General features: G+C 41.7%; 1 protein-coding gene across 5 annotated transcripts in view; it reads left to right on the forward strand.

The window, feature by feature from the left end:
• The window catches only part of spop (speckle type BTB/POZ protein), a 122,446-nt gene that overhangs the window by 17,618 nt on the left and 92,712 nt on the right, over window positions 1-12,116 (forward strand). The window contains exon 2 of one of the 5 annotated variants that reach the window (XM_067969029.1): window positions 8,245-8,389. The exons of the other annotated variants lie outside the window; for them this stretch is intronic. The gene's annotated coding sequence lies outside the window, so the exon portion shown is untranslated. The remainder of the gene's footprint in view (window positions 1-8,244; window positions 8,390-12,116) is intronic. 5 annotated transcript variants of the gene reach the window in all.

The raw sequence follows: 12,116 nt of genomic DNA on the forward strand, positions 1-12,116 counted from the left end.
CTCTTCTATGCTGTTGATATTTCGGAACTTGAATGGTCAGTCAAGACTAGGAAGTTGTGCAACTAGCGTTTATTTTGTGGGTGATGTTTTATTTTAAATTTTTTTATTGCTTTACAGGAAAATAGTGGCACACATGTTTACATAATGTACTTTAAAAAATTTTCCTTTTACTTCCACTGTCCACCAGTTTCACATTTCTGTTTTTCTGTGTACTAATGTATTTCTATATGACTTTTAATAGAACCATAGAAAAGATACAGCACAGAAGGCGGCCATTCGGCCTGTCGTGTCCGCGCCGGCTCGAAGATCAACCAGGTGCCCATTCTAATCCCACCTTGCAGCACCTGGTCCGTAGCCCTGCAGCTTACAGCACTTTAGGTGCAGGTCCAGGTACTTTTTAAAAGAGTTGAGGGTCCTTGCCTCCACCACCAATTCGGGCAGTGAATTCCATACACCCACCACCCTCTGGGTAAAAAAGTTTTTCCTCATGTCCCCTCTAATCCTTCCGCCAATCGGCTTAAATCTGTGTCCTCTAGTTCTTGAACTCTCCGCTAGGGAAACGTACTTCCTGTCTACCCTATCTAGGCCCCTCATAATTTTGTACACTTCAATCAAGTCTCCCTGCAACCTCCTCTGCTCCAAGGAAAACAACCTCAGCCTATCCAATCTCTCCTCCTAGCTGCAATTTTCAAGCCCTGGCAACATTCTTATAAATCTTCTCTGCACTCTCTCCAGAGCAATGACATCCTTCCTGTAATGTGGTGACCAGAACTGCACACAATACTCCAGCTGTGGCCTTACCAGCGTTTTATACAGTTCCACCATTATATCCCTGCTTTTGTATTCTATACCTCGGCTAATAATGGAGAGCATTCTGTATGCCTTCTTCACAACCTTATCTACCTGTACTGCCACCTTCAGGGACCTGTGCACATGCACTCCAAGGTCTCTCACTTCCTCTACCCCTCTCAATATATTCCCGTTTACTGCGTATTCCCTTTTACTGTTTGTCCTCTCTAAATGCATTACCTCACACTTCTCCGGGTTGAACTCCATTTGCCACTTCTCTGCCCACTCCACCAACTCATTGATATCTTCTTGGAGTCTACAGCTATCCTCTTGACTATCAACTACACGGCCAATTTTTATGTCGTCTGCAAATTTGCCAATCATGCCCCCTACATTCAAGTCCAGATCATTAATATATACCACAAACCGCAAGGGACCCAACAATGAGCCCTGTGGCACACCACTGGAAATGGATTTCCATTCGCAAAGACATCCATCGACTTTTACCCTTTGTTTCCTGTTACTGAGCCAATTTTTGAATCCAATTCGGCACATTTCCCTGCTTCCCATGGACTTTTACCTTTCTGACCAGTCTGGCATGTGGGACCTAGTCAAATGCCTTACTAAAATCCATGTAGACAACATCCACTGCACTATCCTCATCAATCCTCCTTGTCATTTCCTCAAAGAATTCAATCAGATTTGTAAGGCATGACCTTCCCTGAACAAATCCATGCTGACTATCCCTGATTAAACCATGCCTTTCCAAGTGACAGTTTATCCTATCTCTCAGTATTGATTCTAATAGTTTGCCCACCACCGAGGTAAGAATGACCTTATAATTAATGGCTGCCTCCTCCAAATCCACTGCCCCTCCTGGTTTGGTATCATCTGCAAATTTGACCACTTGCACTGGGTTTCTGAATCAAGGTCATTGAAATAAATTAGAAAACCATAGTGATCCCAACACCAGTCACTGGGGCAAAATACCAATATTACCTTTCAGTCCCACCCTGACATAGCTCCTCTAACGAGTACTCGTTTTCTACCTTTCAACCAATTTCTTATCCTTTCCTTGGAGTTTCCCCTGTATCCCTAACACTTTGAATTTTACTAACAGCCTGCTTTATGTAACTTTGTTGAATACCTTTTTGGAAGTGTATTCACACTACGTCATAGAGCTTGACACAGTCCACTGGAATTGTCACTTCCTCAACAGTCACGGAGGTTGGTCAGGCAGGATCTTCCACTTTTTAATCGGTTTTGACTGCGGTTTACAAAGTTGTTATTGTACAGGTAATCTTCAAGTTTACTGTTGATAATCAGTTAGCCAGTGCAAGAAAGCTGTGCTGATAGAAAAGATTACCACCAGGTTGGGATCTGAAGAGTTTGTTAAAGTGATAAAACCTGAAATTGTGACAGCATTTAGGCTCTTTATGGGGTTTTACAACATAACTGACTTAATTGTACCTGTAGTGACAGGTTTGTTGAGTTTTATTGCAATGTTGTAAATGCTCACCACCATTTTCTTCAAGCAAATTGAGTATTGTGTGCGCACCATTTGTGGTGACAACTAATAAGAGGGTGAGGAGGGTTCAGGTAAGGGTAAATTTATAAGTTTAAAGAGAATAGTCAAGGTTGTAGAGCAGAATAGAAAACAAGCAATGTGTCAGGAAGGGACAGAGTTTAACAAAGATAATAGGGCATTAGTGACTAAGGTCACATCAGGGAAAATAGTGTAAAAGTTAAAATTAAAGGCCCTATGTCTGAATGCGTGAAGCTTTTGTAACAGGATAGATGAATTAATGGCACAAATAGAGATCAATGGGTTTGATCTAGCAGCCGTTAATGAGACGTGGTTGCAGAGTGACCCAGATTGGGAACTAAATATTCCGGGGTACATGACTTTTTAGAAAAGATGGGCAAAATGGAAAAGGAGGGTGGGGGGGGGGGTAGCCTTGATAATGGATGAGATAAAAGCAGCAGTGAGAAAGGATCTTAGCTCAGAAAATCAGTATGTGTGGAGCTAAGAAATAACAAGGGGCAGAAAACACTGGTGGGAGTATTTTATAGGCCCCCTAACGGTAGTTATAGCATTGGACAGAGATTAAATCAGGAAATTAGAGGAGCATGTAACAAGGCAATAATTGTAGGGGACTTTAATCTTCATATAGACTGGGCAAACCAAATTGGCAAAAGTAGTTTGGAGGAGGAGTTTATGGAATGTATTTGAGACAGTTTTCTAGAACAATATGTCGAGGAACTAACTAGGGAGCAGACTATTTTAGATCTAGTACTGTGTAATGAGACAGAGTTAATTAGTAATCTTATAGTTAAGGATCCTCTGGGGGAGAGTGATCATAATATGATAGAATTTCATATTGGGTTTGAGAGTGATGTATTTAAGTCCGAAACTAGGGTCTTAAATTTAAACAAAACCAATTGCGTAGTTATGAGGGACGAGTTGGCTAAGGTAGATTGGGAAATTAAATTAACGATGGTAGATAAGCAATGGCAAACATTTAAAGAAATAATTCATAATTCTCAATGAATGTACATTCCCTTGAGGAATAAAAACTCCATGGGAAAAGTGATCCAACTGTGGCTAACTAGAGAAATGAAGGATAGTATTAGATTAAAAGAAGATGATTACAATGTTGCCAAAAAGAGTAGTAAGCCTGAGGATTGGGAGGGTTTTAGAAATTAGCAAAGGATGACCAAGAAATTGATGAAGAAAATTGAATATGAGAGTAAACTAGCAAGAAATATAAAAACAGATAGTGAGAGCTTCTACAAGTATGTAAAAAGGAAGAGATTAGCGAAAGTAAATGTGGGTCTCCTTGAGGCAGAGACAGGAGAAATTATAATGGGGAATAAGGAAATGGCAGACATGTTAAATGAATAGTTTGTATCTGTCTTCACAGTAGAAGACACAAAAAACATACTGGAAATAGTGGGGAACCAAGGGTCTAATGAGATTGAGGAACCTTACTAATCTTAATTACTTTAAGTCAAAGTACTAAAGAAATTAATGGGACTAAAAGTTGACAAATCCCCTGGATCTGATGGCCTACATCCTAGGGTTTTAAAAGAGGTGGCTGCAAAGATAGTGGATACATTGGCTTTGATCTTCCAGAATTCCCTAGATTCCCCATGGATTGGAAGGTAGCAAATATAACTGTGCTATTCAAGAAAGGAGGAGAAAAAAAACAAGGAACTATAGGCCAGTTAGCCTGACATCAGTAGGAGGGAGAATGCTAGAATCTGTTATTAAGGATGTAGTAACATGGCACTTAGAAATTCATAATATGATTAGGCAGATTCAACACGGTTTTATGAAAGGGAAATCGTGTTTGACAAATCTATTCGGGTTTTTTGAGGGTACAACTAGCAGGGTAGATAAGGGGGATCCAGTGGACGTAGTATATTTGGATTTTCAAAAGGCATTCGATAAAGTGCCACACAAGAGGTTGTCATACAAAATTAGGGCTAGTGGGACTGGGAATAATATATTAGCATGGATTGCTGATTGGTTAACGGACAGAAAACAGAGTAGGAATAAACGGGTCATTTTTGGGGTTGGCAGGTTGTAACTAGTGGGGTGCTTCAAGGATCATTGCTTGGGCCTCAGCTGTTTACAGTATATAACAATGACTTAGATGAGGGGAATGAGTTTAATGTATCCAAGTTTGCTGACGATACAAAGCTAGGTGGGGAAAGTAAGCTGTGAGGAGGACACAACAAGGCTGCAAAGGGATATAGACAGGTTAAGCGAGAAAGTAGCAGATGGAGTATAATATGGGGAAATGTGAAATTATCCACTTTGGTGGGAAGAATAGAAAAGCAGAATATTTTTGAAAAGGTGGGAGACTAGGAAAAGTTGGTATTCAGAGGGATTTGGGTGTCCTTGTATACAAATCACAGAAAGTTAACATGCAGGCACAGCAAGCAATTAGGAAGGCAAATGGTATGTTGGCCTTTGTTGCAAGGGGTTTGGAGTATAACAGTAAGAAGGTAATGCTGCAATTATATAGGGCTCTGGTGAGACCTGGAATACTGTGTACAGTTTTGGTCTCCTTACCTAAGGAAGGATATACTTGCCTTAGAGGGGATGCAACAAAGGTTCACTAGATTGATTCCTGGGATGAGAGGGTTGTCCTATGAGGAGAGATTGAGTAGAATGGGCCTATATTCTCTGGAGTTTAGAAGAATGAGAGGTGATCTCATCGAAACATAAAATTCTGAGAGGGCTTGACAGGGTAGATGCTGAGAGGCTGTTTCCCCTGGCTTGGAGAGTCTAGAACTAGAGGTCATAGTCTCAAGATAAGGGGTCAGCCATTTAGGACTGAGATGAGGAAAAATTTCTTTACTCAGAAGGTTGTGAATCTTTGGAATTCTCTACCCCAGAGGGCTGTGGATGCTCAGTCATTGAGTATATTCAAGATTGAGGTCGATGGATTTTTGGACTCTGAGAATCAAAGGATAGGACAAGAAAGTGGAGTTGAGGTAGATGATCAGCCATGATCTTACTGCAGGCTCGAGGAGCCGTCTAGCCTACTCCTGCTCCTATTTCTTATGTTCTCAATGTGTTTTAGTGGTAATTGGTCCAGTATTAGAAATTACTTGCAATCACATACATAAGATATGTAATTTAATTTCTACTTTGAATCTAAAAATGATCAAAGCATATTTCATGATGTAGTTTATACTTAAAATGATTCCACTACAGTATATAGAAGAATTTATGGTTTAACAGATTTGCTGAAAGCTCAAACAATACTGTTATCTCCTGCTGTTTCTTAATGGAGAAAATCAACCTCATTATGAAAGGAGCATTGGAGGAACAGTTTGAAGTGGAGTTGAGAGTTCTGTGGCCACTGAGGACTTGTTATCCTCTCTGTAGTAAATTACAGTTGAATCTCATTTTAATATAGTGTTGATAGAAGACCAGAATTCAGTTGTCAGTGTGTGTTTTTAAAGCTGTTCTTTTTTGATTATTTGATTTGCAGTACCCAGTTTTATATTCAATGTTCTTTGAAATGATTATGTACATAAAAACATGTCTTTTTAAAAAAAAACTTAGTTTCCAATTTTGAGATTGGTCTTGATACCTCTTATTCACTGATATAACAAGACTAAGGGTGTATTTGCACTGCAAGTTAAACGTTGGTACAGTGATTTCCACTTTGCACTGATGAACTTTCAGTCTAAGTCCACAGATGGGCTTGGTAGCAAAGGGGAGTGAGACTCTTTAGAGAGAGTAGTTTCCCTGTTCGTTTGACACTGGACGGAGTATAAGTCCAATTTGGTGTCAAACATGGCTTAGTAAGCGCTGAGGGTTTGTTGGACCTTCTGGGCTCCGTTTAGAGAGCAGGGGTTCTCCCGTTCCCACTCTCTAAACATTTAAATTTCTAACTGTTGGAAGAGAGTTCTCTCTGCCTGTACTTATATCCAGACATGCACAAGGCATTTGCAGTTCCTGCCAAACAGGAGCCAGCCATTGTAAACTAGGTTCTGCCTGGCTAGAACCCACTGGTCGTTGTAGTACAAATGCACGTTTAAATGTGTCTCTCTTACTCAGTTGAAGCAATGACTTTGAGGACTCGGAGTAATAGTGCAACTGGAGCCATCTATAACCAGGACACCAATCTGTGAAATTGACCCTGGTTGTTATTAAGTGCACAGAAAAATCTGGGTAAATTCAGAGCTTTTTTTCTCATCTACAACCCTGGTTCAGCAAGTTATGGGTAAATTTGTGTCTGAACTTCTGCATACAGGTTCACCAACAACAGTATCTTAGTGAGAGTTCTATAAGTAGACCAAGTATTGTATACAGCTTCACTGCTGATATTCTGCATCTACTTCTTGCATTGATGCTGAGATGTTGCGGATTTGTTCTTGGCTAAAACATAGATACCTTTTTTTAATCGCTACATTCTGGTGATTCTACTGTAGTCATGATATTGATATTTAATAGCAAAATGTTTTATTGATATGTAATAGTTTGATTATACTTTGGCTTTGTAATCCAGGCTTGTTTTTGTAGATTCACAGTTGGTAGCACAATGACATTTTGGGATTTTGATTAATTTATGGGCTTTGCACAGAACTGGGGTTGTTATTTCTCCATGCAAAGGACAGCAATCTGGGAACAGTTTTTTGTCCATTTTTGTAAGTGGCCAAAGAGTATACAGTGACCAGAGTGGATTCATTTGTTCTCTTGATAACCATAGAGTTTGCCTAGTTACCTGATTTATTCAGGGCTAATGTGCTTAAAGTCTGTCATTCAAAAAAACTGAGGATCTTTGATCTATGACCAATTACATTGTGTCTTTTATAAACTATACTCGTGAAGATTGCTAGTTTGCAATTCAGAGAGCATATTGAGTGGGAAGGCAAACAGGATAGAACCAGCAAGGATGTCTTTCCTCTGTGTTGGTTTGCCACAATTTGGATGCAGTATATTTCATATTGGGACCCACATTTTGAGGTGCTCCAGATCCAGTAAACAGGGCAACCAACCAATAGAAAGTTTATGACATTTGAGTGCAACTATCAAAATATGAGCAGTGCTGTGGTATGGATCTGCTTCCACTTGGGACTGGATAACAATTTTAATTAAGAGTGTTTAGGCTGCAGTTACCCTGCATCTGTACCATTGGTCTGAAGCTATTTTGCTTCACCCCAATGTAACTTTGGAGTTAAGGCTCAGCTTAATTGCGGAGGAAAATGGAATGAGACTGTCTAGAAGGAGCTCCTGCTTCGCTCCAAGGTCAGGTTAAGTCATGACTCCAGATATATACACTGATTTTTTTTTAAACTAAAGACAATCAAAACTTTATACTGATACTACAGTTACAGTATAAGTATAATCTTAATTGTAGAGCAGGGTGACTTTGTGTGTATGGGTTTGTGCCTTCATTAGAAACCAGAAGTGAAAGGAGTGTGTTGTGAATCTCTGCAGTGTATTAAATCCTATTTATCTCTTGCTCATTTGTCGCCCTTCTGTGATCTGGTTGACCCATTAACTGAAAGCAACAATGAAGCCCATTTTATTCCTCTACAGGAACAGTGCAAAGAGAGTGCCACAGGCAGGAATTCTCTAGTGTAGCCTCATGCTGTTCTGTCTATAGCCGGTCTCCCCTTCTCAGGCTGCTGCATTATCTGTACTTTGTTCCTAAACGTAGCCCCTGCTGACTTGATGCTGTGGAAGCTGCCCTTCCATTTTAGTGTCCAGCAGCCATTTGCCTCACTCTGACTCTTAGTAAGCGTGAGACCAGGGTCAAGCAGTCAATGTTATACTTGCCTTTGCCATTAGATTAATTTCTATGAATTAGGCAGGCCCAACGGCATAGGAAAAATGTGGTCTCAGGTGCTGCTCCCTCATTGGTGGACACTGCATCAATTTCACAAGCAAAATTAGGTTGTGTATAAATATATTTCTACATATTCCAGGTTACATCTGAATTTTCCATTCCTGTTGATTTCAATTCTTTATTAAGAAGGAGGACAGAAACCCATCGGCTCAACCAGACATTTAAAAAAAAATCCTGATAGCAACCCATGAGAGGGAGAGACCATCTGGAGATCCAATAGTGAGGTAACAAATGTTTTGAAAATTTGGCACAATGCTTAAGGCTTAGAGTCCTATTGTAGGTTATGTATGGGCGGGGGGGGGACGGAGGTGCAAACAGGAAGTAACTTTTAAAAAATTATTTGTTCATGGGATGTGGGCGTCGCTGGCGAGGCCGGCATTTATTGCCCATCCCTGATTACCCTTCAGAAAGTGGTGGTGAGCCGCCTTCTTGAACCGCTGCAGTCTGTGTGGTGAAGGTTCTCCCACAGTGCTGTTAGGAAGGGAGTTCCAGGATTTTGACCCAGCGACAATGAAGGAACGGAGATACATTTCCAAGTCGGGATGGCGTGTGACTTGGAGGGGAATGTGCAGGTGGTGTTGTTCCCATGTACCTGCTGCCCTTGTCCTTCGAGGTGGTAGAGGTCGCGGGTTTGGGAGATGCTGTCGAAGAAGCCTTGGCGAGTTGCTGCAGTGCATCCTGTGGATGGTACACACTGCAGCCACTGTGCGCCGGTGGTGAAGGGAGTGAATGTTTAGGGTGGTGGATGGGGTGCCAATCAAGCGGACTGCTTTGTCCTGGATGGTGTCGAGCTTCTTGAGTGTTGTTGGAGCTGCACTCATCCAGGCAAGTGGAGAGTATTCCATCACACTCCTGACCTGTGCCTTGTAGATGGTGGAAAGGCTTTGTGGAGTCAGGAGGTGATTCACTCGCCACAGAATACCCAGCCTCTGACCTGCTTTTGTAGCCACAGTATTTATATGGCTGGTCCAGTTAAGTTTCTGGTCAATGGTGACCCCCAGGATGTTGATGGTGGGGGATTCGGCGATGGTAATGCCGTTGAATGTCAAGGGGAGATGGTTAGACTCTCTTGTTGGAGATGGTCATTGCCTGGCACTTGTCTGGAGCGAATGTCACTTGCCACTTATGAGCCCAAGCCTGGTTGTTGTCCAGGTCTTGCTGCATGCGGGCTCGGACTGCTTCATTATCTGAGGGGTTGCGAATGGAACTGAACACTGCAATCATCAGCTAACATCCCCATTTCTGACCTTATGATGGAGGGAAGGTCATTGATGAAGCAGCTGAAGATGGTTGGGCCTAGGACACTGCCTTGAGGAACTCCTGCAGCAATGTCCTGGGGCTGAGATGATTGGCCACCAGCAACCACTACCATCTTCCTTTGTGCTAGGTATGACTCTATCCACTGGAGAGATTTCCCCCTGATTCCCATTGACTTCAATTTTACTCGGGCTCCTTGGTGCCACACTTGGTCAAATGCTGCCTTAATGTCAAAGGCAGTCACTCTCACCTCACCTCTGGAATTCAGCTTTTTTGTCCATGTTTCAACCAAGGCTGTAATGAGGTCTGGAGCCGAGTGGTCCTGGCGGAACCCAAACTGAGCATCGGTGAGCATGTTATTGGTGAGTAAGTGCTGCTTGATAGCACTGTCGACGACTCCTTCCATCACTTTGCTGATGATTGAGAGTAGACTGATGGGGCGGTAATTGGCCGGATTGGATTTGTCCTGCTTTTTGTGGACAGGACATATCTGGGCAATTTTCCACATTGTCGGGTAGATGCCAGTATTGTAGCTGTACTGGAACAGCTTGGCTAGAGGCGCAGCTAGTTCTGGAGCACAAGTCTTCAGCACTACAGCCAGGATGTTGTCGGGGGCCCATAGCCTCTGCTGTATCCAGTGCACTCAGCTGTTTCTTGATATCACTTGGAGTGAATCGAATTGGCTGAAGACTAGCTTCTGTGATGGTGAGGATATCGGGAGGCGGCCGAGATGGATCATCCACTCGGCACTTCTGTAATGCAAGGGGTGCTGCCTGGCTGCTTTAGCCTCCAGGCAGCTCTCGTGAGTTAGGTCATCCTAACTAAAGTCCTAGACCCATATTACCTTAAACAGATTTGGTGGAAAGCCTGGAAAGCTCGCTGAAGATTTAACATTTTAAATTTAAAAGCTGCTAGATATAACAAAAGGAAAACTGGTGAAAATATGTTCTTGACAATCCATTTTTGCCACAACTTTGAGTCTTAGTAAGCAATTAAAAAATTAGTGACTGATGAAATGTATTCAGAGTTAGTGAAGAAGTCAATTGATGTCAGAACAGAGTGTCGTATTTTCTCCATTGCAAATGATTTAGATGAACTAAAAATGTTTTTTCACTTGTGAAACATTTTACTAAGTTTTTCAAAAATATATCCAAAATTCTGATGAACATTTTAGTTTCTCGAGTAGCACGTCTACGTGTATCTGTGCACGCATTGATTTTTTTTTCAAATAAAACATGCATGAAACAAAACAATGACTGTTATAAGCACCTTAGATTGTTTTTCTACATTAAAGGCGCTATATAATTGCAGGTTGTTGTTGGTGTATAATGTGAAATGTTTACTTGTAACTGCGCCAGTTGGCTGAATGAACATTGGAATATCATAGAGTGCATTACGCACTGGTATGTGGTGTTCAGTCCAAACACAATGTTTAACTGCATATATCTTTGTAATTTCCCCACCTCCACCCAAAATACCCATAATTATTATCCAATCCACGTCGGAAAATGCATCTCTGTTACTTTTAATGTTGAATGCCAGCTCATAAGAACATAAGAAATAGTAGCGGGAGTAGGCCATACGGCCCCTCGAGCCTGCTCCACCATACAGTAAGAACGTGGCTGATTTTTGACCTCAACTCCACTTTCCTGCTCTATTCCCACACCCCTTGATTCCTCTAGAGTCCAAAGATCTTATCTAGCTCAGCCTTGAACATATTCATCGACTCAGCCCTCTGTGTGAAGAAATTCCTCCTCATCTCAGTCTTAAATGGCCGACCCCTTATCTTGAGACTATGTCCCCAAGTTCTAGACTCTCCAGCCAAGGGAAACAACATCTACCCTGTCAAGCCCCCTCAGAATCTTGTATGTCTCAGTGAGATCAGCTCTCATTCTTCTAGACTCCAGAGAGTATAGGCCCATTCTACTCAATCTCTCCTCATAGGAAAACCCTCTCATCCCAGGAATCAATCTAGTGAACCTTCCATGCATCGCCTCTAAGGCAAGTATATCCTTCCTTCGGTAAGGAGACAAAACTGCACGCAGTACTCCAGGTGAGGTCTCACCAAAACATACAATTGTAGTAAGACTTGCTTACTCTTGTACTCCAAACCCCATGCAATAAAGGACAACATGCCATTTGCCTTCTTTGTTGCTTTTTCTATCTGCATGCTAACTTTTTGTGTTTCTTATATGACACCCAGATCTCTCTGAACACCAACATTTAATAGTTTCTCACCATTTAAAAAATATTCTGTTTTTCTATTCTTCCTATTAGTGAATAATCTCACATTTCCTCACATTATACTCCATCTGCCGACACCTTGCCCACTCACCTAACCTGTACATCCCTTTGCAGATTCTTTGTGTCCTCCTCACAGCTTACTTTCCCATCTAGCTTTGTATCATCAGCAAACTTGGATACATTACACTCGGTCCCTTCATCTAAGTCATTAATATAGATTGTAAATAGCTGAGGCCCAAGCGCTGATCCTTGCAGCACTCCACTTGTTACAGCCTGCCAACCTGAAAATCACCTGTTTATCCCTACCCTCCGTTTTCTGTCCATTAACCAATTCTCTATCCATGCTAGTATATTACCCCCAACCCCATGAGCCTTTATCCCGTGTAACAACCTTTTATGTAGCACCTCATTGAATGCCTTTTGAAGATCCAAATTTATAACATCCGCTGG

The sequence above is a fragment of the Heptranchias perlo genome, chromosome 30 (genome assembly GCF_035084215.1).
Source record: "Heptranchias perlo isolate sHepPer1 chromosome 30, sHepPer1.hap1, whole genome shotgun sequence".
Lineage (NCBI taxonomy): Eukaryota > Metazoa > Chordata > Chondrichthyes > Hexanchiformes > Hexanchidae > Heptranchias > Heptranchias perlo.